The 8,374-nt window shown below is 38.0% G+C and overlaps 1 non-coding gene across 1 annotated transcript; it reads right to left on the reverse strand.

Moving 5' to 3' along the window:
- Positions 1 to 7,885: 7,885 nt before the first annotated feature.
- On the reverse strand, positions 7,886 to 7,994 carry LOC136509814 (small nucleolar RNA R71). Its single transcript, XR_010772553.1, has one exon. It is a non-coding gene; the product is annotated as a small nucleolar RNA R71 (small nucleolar RNA).
- Positions 7,995 to 8,374: the final 380 nt, after the last annotated feature.

Genomic DNA, 8,374 nt, shown 5'->3' on the forward strand with positions numbered 1-8,374 from the left:
GACTCCGACCAGGAATTTGTTGTTGTGGTGGAGAAGAAAGCAGTTGCCATTCTTGGCAAGGTTTTGATAGAAAAGCTTATTGGAAAGATTATAAACATTTGAATCGAGTTTTTGATGTTGCCAATATTAAGTATGATTAAAGGCTGCCACCATCTTTTACCCGTGCTGCGAAGCTTGGTATAGATAATGTTATCAGCAAAAAGAGAGCTGGAGACAATCTTACCAAGAAGACTAGCAAGAAGAGGAAGGATATTCCTGCTGCTTTTGGTTTGAGTAAAAGTAGTGAGGGTGAAGAAGACTTGGGTCAGAATGTTGAGAGTCAGGAGATTCTTAGTCAACAAGCTCATGATGCTGAGGTGAGAATGATTAGTTTAGTTTTTGATTCTAGTGGATTGACTCCACCAATGTTGACTCCGCTTGGTGAATATTTCTATAATTTCAGAGCTACACTCAAATCAAGTCCCAAGACTGATGAAGCCACTTTGCCTTCATCACCTGTGGCTCCAGTTAGCTCTACTGCTGCTATTGTTGCTCGTGCTACTGGTGATGATGCTGTCACTTTTGCTGTAGTGTAGTTTGATGAAGGTGAAATCCCGATTGTGGCTTCGCAAGAAATTGCGGGGCCATCATCTCAAAGATTTGGTGCCCAGCTCCTCCTATTACTGAGTCTGGTGATGTAGATTCTAGGCTTGGCACCTCAACTCCGCATGCTCCAACACTACTGGTAATTGATTCTCAAGATATGGATGTTGATATTGTTGGCGATGATTCTCGTGTTGGTGGAGGTGGCACCAACATTTCTAAAGATGGTGCTGGTGTGGCCAGAAGTTGTAAGGGTACTTTTACAGCTACTCTTGACTTCGATGATTCTGATGATGATGTGTTTGATGAGGAAGTCGAGAATGCTAAGGCTTCTCACTTGACTGAGTCCACCATAAATGTTAATATAGGAGAAAAAGTTCCCTCTCAACTCGAGAAAGGCGTCTCCACATGTTATTTTGTTGTTTTCTTGTCTAGTGTGTTTTTTGTTTGATTTATATATTTTGACTTCACTTTTTATTTTATAGAAGAATTTTTCCCTGATCCTTCGTCTCAAAAGGAGGCAACTGTAGAGGTTGGAAAGATGAAGGATGTGGTTTAGGAGCCTGCTACTCCTGCTGAAGCCATGGAAACAATTCCTGATGGAGTTGAACCTGAGGGCTACAAGCGGTGTCTGGAATACCGCCAAGCTCAAGGTGTGAATTTGGATACTTTTAAATTTGTTGGAATTGTCTTGTACAGACTTCACATTCTGCCAAAGAAATCAAAGCTTAAATTATCAAGGTGCATTGACAATGCCTTTGCAGTGCCAGATGCGGAATCTTAACTTGCTAGGAAATCCTCCCTTGAATTGGCAGATGCTGGGGTTTCTTTGATTTACAAGGTATTGAAGTTTTGCTTGAAGACTTTATTTTGACTTCGCTGCCCGTTTGGCTTCGTAATTTTATTTTGATTTTTCTATCTGTTTCATCTCTTATATATTTTTTAGAGTGCACTTTTACAAAGAAGTTTGCGAAGATCACTTGAAGAGGATGTAAAAGCTGTAGCTCTTCGTGAGAAGAATTGGCTTGAACAAATTAAATCTTTGAAATCACAGCTTGTTGCTAAGGAGAAATAGAGAATAGATACTGTTGATACTCTCCGTGCCATTGAAACCAGATGTATTTCCATGGAAGCGAAGCTTGAGACAAAGACTGAAGAGTATGATAATTTGAGAAAAGATTTCGAGAAAATTAAAAGAGAAAAGCAGTATATGGAGAAAAAGGCTGCTGAAAAAGATCAGAGCTTTTATGACAAATGCACTCAGTTTGTGGGAACTTTGTAAGAATTGTTATGATAAGTTTGGTGCGAGGCTAGAGCATCCCTGCTTGGAGCTTGGGGAGTTTGACCCATTCTTTGGATGACTGTCTCACCAATATGAAGACTTACCTACTATTATTCAGACAAGTGCAGATTTGAGCTGTATGTACTCAACTCGTGCGCTTTTCCATTTGATGAAAGAGGCAAATGACCCCTCGTAGAGCAATTGTATGATAAGAGCTACAAGTTTCCTTATGTGGAATCACTAACTCAGGTTTTGACACGGACTCAAATTCTTTGCATGGAGTATTTTCATCAATACTGGAATCAAGGTATTTGGGAACATGGCTTTATAAAGGCTAAAAAGAAGATGGAGAAGGTTAGTTGATATTTGTACGTTTCTTTTTTTCTTTTACTTTTGTTCTAATATGTTTTTCTCTTCTTGGAGCAGCTTAAGAAAGAAATTGCTGCTGGAGAAAAGGAGCTTAAGGAACAAGATAAAAATGCCGAGGAGAATGCTAGAGATGATGATGTTGGTGATCAACCTGTTTAGTAGTCTTCGTAGTTTAGGCTCGTTAGATTTTAAGTTTGAGGGGAGAGGGTTTAAAAACTTTTGACATTTGTAAATGTTGAATGTTTTAAGTTACAATATTGTTGGTACATTGAAACTCAAGCCTTGCGGCGTATCTCATTTTTATTCTTGAGGGAGATGTGATTATTGCTGTCGCGCCAATGTTGGTATTTATTAATGACACTTGTAATTTAGGAAGAATATATATATGAAGAATTCTATAAGTGCACAGATATACCATTGTGGCACTTCACCTGAGAGTATTCCAGGCATCATTATTTATATTTTACCACAGGGAGGAGTGGTGGCTAGAGATATGGATAAACATGATACTTATGATGAGATCATTGACAAACACTTACTCTAAACAGGGGTAAGTCATATGATATATAAATGATAAGTGTATGGCAATGATAATAATTAAGAGATAAAATTAGATACTCATAAATGTAGTATAGCTAGACTAGATGATAAAATGAGAAAGATTCCTAAGTCATTCCTATTTACCAAGTCTTTTGTACACCCAAGTATATAAACTTTCATCTATAGCATAACTAACTCTTCATCTACGTGTAAGGAACATTACTAAGGAAAAACAAGAATAGAGCCTGATTTCCTTCATAATTAGGTCCTACTTGTTTGCCACGTGTTATCGACTTCAGCAAAATTTCTTAGGTATTTGGTGGTTCCTTTTTGGCGAGGTTTGAATGAGAGAGAGAGAGAGAGTTTTGCTTGACGTTGGTACTTTTCTCAGTCGTCATGCTCAAGTGCTTCACCAAACTTTATTTCTGAAGATTTTCTCCTATCAGAAGTTGATCGTGTGTTGGATAAAGTTGTTGAAGACTTGATTATTGAAGCTACAACTATTGTAGCTTCAGAAAGTGAATGATTGTAAATTTTGATGTAAACTTGTTCTTTGGAGTTGTTGTAATTTGCAATGAATAATGTTTGACATAATTTTTGTAATTTATAACATAAGTTTTTGTTTGAAAAGTTAATGCATCATTGTATCTTTTCTTCTTTGCAAAGGTTGTGGCGTCTTTGTGAAGATAATGTGTAAACTTTGCTTAGACTTCGCTTAGAAGTCATAATTCTTCTTAGTGAATTTGAAAAATGTTGTCCGCTCACTTTTTTGCGAAGGCAACACATAGATTTCGCTTAGAAGTCACAATTCACCTTAGTGAATTTGAAAAACGTCGTCCCCTCATTTTTTTCATAGGCAACACGTAGACTTCGCTTAGAAGTTGCAATTCACCTTAGGAAATTTGAAAAAAGCCGTCCCCTCACTTTTTTTGTGAAGGCGACGTGCATACTTCGCTTAGAAGTGGCAATTCACCTTAGTGAATTTGAAAAACGTCGTCCCCTCACTTTTTTGCGAAGGCAACGTGTAGACTTCGCTTAGAAGTTGCAATTCACCTTAGTGAATTTGAAAAACGCCGTCCCCACACTTTTTTGCGAAGGCGACGCATAGACTTCGCTTGGAAGTCACAATTCACCTTAGTGAATTAAGAAAACTGAAAGTGAAGATAACATTTGTTTGGATAGGTCTGAATTAATTTTTGCTTGTTCAAAAAGGTGATGCTACCTATTTTAGTTTTTATAGCCAATATTTGAGTATAATTTTTGTTATGCTCAAGACTTTGGGGAAAAGTATCTCATTTATATTTCATGAGAGCTTACAATAGAGACTGCCCCATTAAAAAACCACTCACCCTGTGTAGAGCTTCCCCTGAGTGGAAAAAGAGTGCAGCTTGTTTACATTTGAATTTGAAATTTGCAATGAAAAAAGTACTTATGCTACTTCTAAAGTAAATCTTAGGAATGTAAGGATCGTATCTTTGTAATGCCTTCAATGTTCCAAGTGTGGTCAATTTCTTTCCCATTCATATCTGCCAAGTGAAATGATCCCAACTTGTTTGTTCTTGTGATAAGATAGGGTCCTTCCCATTTTTGTTGAACACTTTCCAACTATATATTCGTTTCTTTTCCTTTTCTAGAACAAAGTCTCCCAGGTGATAGTTATCTTGGCTTACTTTCTTGTTGTACCAACTCTTTATTTCTTTTTGATATTCCTCTAGATTTTGGATTGCTTTCATCCTTTCTTCTTCAAGCAAGTCTTTGCTTGTTCTTTGCCCTTCTTCTTTGATGATTTGCACATTGGTTCTTGGTCCTTCAAACTTTATTTCTTCAGGTGTCATTGCTTCTTCTCCATATAATAGCTTGAATGGTGTGAAGTTTGTTGATCTTGATACAATTGTGTTGTGAGCATAGACAAGTTTTGGTAATTCATCGACCCATTTCCCTTTTGGAAGCCCCACTAGGCATCTTGAAATTTGAGTGCATATAATTCCATTTGCTCTTTCAACTGCACCATTTGATTTTGGGTGTCTTACTGAGGCAAAGCAAAGTTGGATTCCCATAGCTTGGCAGTAAGTTCTGAAGTCTTCGCTATCAAATTATGTCCCATTGTCTACTGTGATGTGCCTTGGAACTCTAAATCCACATATGATGTTTTGCCATAAAAATTTCTTAATCGTGAAAGATGACATTTTTGTTATTGGCTTGGCTTCGATCCACTTTGTGAAATACTCCACTACAACAACAGCGTATTGATAATTTCCTTGGGCTAGAGGCAATTTGCCTATTATATCAATTCCCCATCTTGCTAGTGGCCAAGTTGGTTCCATTATTTGTAAATTTGTTGCAGGGGCTCTTATCTTGCTTGTCGAAATTTGATAGTTGTGGCAAGACTCGATTATGTCTTTGCTGTCACTTCATGCTGATGGAGAGTGAAATCCTTGTCGAAATACTTTTCCTGCCATGGCTCTTTTGCTTGGATGAGTGCCACATATGCCTTCGTGTATTTCTGATAGCAATCTCCTTCCCTCCTCTGCTGATATACATTTGAGAAGTGATTCAAAAATTCCTTGTTTGTATAATTGATTGTCAATGATTTTGTAGTTTCTTGATCTATGTTTCATTCTGACTTCGTCGACCTCATTTTCTGGTTCATAATGACCACGAATGTAAGCCATGATTTGTGCTCTACAGTCTTCACTTTGTAACACATGAATTTCCCTTAGGGATTCTTGTTTTGTCTTGATTGAAGCTTGGGTTAGGATTTGGAAAATGTCATCTTGAGGTAAATTTGATTTTTCGGCACTGCTGCTTTTGCTATTTCATTAGCATATGAGTTATCTATCATTGAAATATTTTTGACTATAAAGCCTTTGAAGTATTTTTCTTGATCTCTCAAGAATTGCAGATATTTTGCCAGCTCTGGGTCTCTTGCATTGTAATCTTTTTCTATATGGCCTGCAATGACTTGTGAATCTATTTGCATTATTAGCCTTTTGTTGGCGGTAGTTAACAACCAATTTAAACCATCAATTAGACATGTATAAGGGCATAAATATAAACATGTTTTCTAGAACGGTCCAAAAGCCACATCACAAAAGCGGAGGGCCACCCCCTGACTAGTGGGGCCGCCTGGCCTATAGGTGGGACACCCGGCCCCCTCTGGGCCCACCTATCAGCTAGCTTTGTATGGCGGTATCCCACCGCCTTTGAGGATGCATCTAGGCCGTTGCTTAAGTCAGTTTGATCCAAGGGCTCACGTTGGACCCTTAGGTCTTTATAATCCAGCCCCTGCCTCCCCTAGGAATCATAAGTCATCAAGTCATTTGAGAAGACAAAAATCCTAATCTCCTTAGAGCTCCTCCTCCTCCATAGCATAGCTAGTTAGAATAGATCAAGAGGGAGGCAAGCAGGACTTCGTTTGGATTCCCAATCTTATCAAGATAGTGGTTTGGTATAAACTTTCTACCCCTCTCTCTCTTATTTCTCCATTATTTTTATATTCTAGTTACAATTGTTATGACAATCTCAGTATTTATCTTATTCATGTTCTTCATTATGATGTTCAACGTCTACTTTGATTATATACTTAGTTTAGCTAGTTTATTATTATGTTTATGCACAAGTTCATGTAGCGCTCACTCTAAAGTACACGGGGTGGGTGGTCAACATTGTGTAAGTGTGGTGCTTATACGTTGTTCACCTGTGGATACACCCAATATTTCGGGTCATGTGGTAGATCATGGATGTGACACTCCTATTGAGTCCTTGTAGTCTACTCCCCGAATATAGGTGCACGTATGGTCCGATTATGAAGGTAGAATGAGCTCTGCCCTCAAACTTCCTTAGTAATATCCCTTATGTGTAGATATAAAGATGATCTTAGCGATGATTACTACGTGTAATTACACTAATCAAATGTATGCTTTGACTTGTAATTAAGAATGACTTAGGAATTATTCCTCTAATATTTTACCTGACCATGCTAATGCCATAGAAAGGAGTGCTCTAATTGATTTATCATTATCATTACTTATCACATATATATATATATATATATATATATCTTATCTTATGACTTATCCCTGTTATGAGTAGAACATTGGATATGGTTTATTTCTCCTTCAATAGTATAAGTTATCAATACATATTCATGCTAGACCTTCCCAGTGGTAAAAATATAAATAACGATACCTAGAATAATCTCGGGTAAAATACTACAATGGTATATTATCTGTGCGCTTGCGGATACTTTTCATTCATAGATTTATATATTCTCTCTAGTCACATACATTAATAATGAACTGCTTAGTGTTTTTCCAGTAGTAATACTATGTAGTACCAACACATATCTCTGGCATCATCACTAGGGATGACAACCTAGTAAAGTTAGGGAAATAAGTTTATAATAGGTGACTAAGTACTTCAAATATGTGACACGTTAATAAACACCAACAAGCATTTTTGGCGCCATTGCCGGGGACAGTAACTAGGCAAATGAAGTATTGATAAACTTATACTCATTGATGTGATCAAGAAAAACCAATAACCTTTGCTCGAGCAGGATTACCCTTGTTTTGTCTACTTTTGTATCTTATGCAGGGTAATGTATGACCGGTTTTGACCTTTCGACAAACTACGTTGAAGATCTAGAAGCATTAATCAGGAGAACTAGAGCTAAACTCAAGAAGACTCTAGCTTTGAAGTCAGAAGACAACCAGATAAGGCAAAGCTTAACACCATAATTTGAAGCCATGGCTAATAGAACTCTCCGTGAATTCTCTGCTCCAACTACGGCCAACATTTGTACTGGACTGGTAGTCAATATTAGAGATATTGGATTCAAGCTCAAGCCAGCTCTCATCAACATGGTGCAAGCAAACTAGTTTTGTGGAAAGGCACATGAAGATACAAGTGCACATCTCCAACACTTCCTGGACATTTGCAGCACCTTCACCTTCAAAGGAGTAACCTAGGATGCCATACTACTTCGTCTTTTCACATTTTCACTCTTGGGGAAGGCAAAGCATTGGTTCTATGCTAGTAAAGATAGAAATACTACATGGGATAACTGCTCCATTACCTTTCTAGCAAAGTTCTTTCCCATAGGCAAGACCAATGCTCTGCGTGGGAGAATCTCAAGCTTTCAGCAATAACATGATGAATCTATCCTTGAGGCATGTGAATGCTTTCAAGATTACATTGCGGAATGTCCTCATCATGGGATGGAGAATTGGCTACTCATACAGACTAATAGTACTCATGAGACTATGGATGCTGCTGCTGGAGGTGCATTCCTATCACTCACCATACCAGATGCAACAACTCTTGTGGAGAAGATGACCTCCAATCAAGGTTGGAATGAAGAACATGATCAAACCTGCAAAAGTGGTGGAGGTATACATCAACTCAAGGAAGTAGACATGCTGTCTACCATGATGGACCTGCTGATGAAGAAACTTGAAGATCGAGCCAATCAGAAGCAAGAAGTCATACACATTCATGATTCTCGAATGACATGTGAAGTGTGTCAAAGCACTGGGCTTCGGGGAATAACTGTCCAGGGACCCATGAGGATGTGAATTTTGTCAAGAACAGCTACTCTCA

This window comes from Miscanthus floridulus, chromosome 15, assembly GCF_019320115.1.
Source record: "Miscanthus floridulus cultivar M001 chromosome 15, ASM1932011v1, whole genome shotgun sequence".
Classification (NCBI taxonomy): Eukaryota; Viridiplantae; Streptophyta; class Magnoliopsida; order Poales; family Poaceae; genus Miscanthus; species Miscanthus floridulus.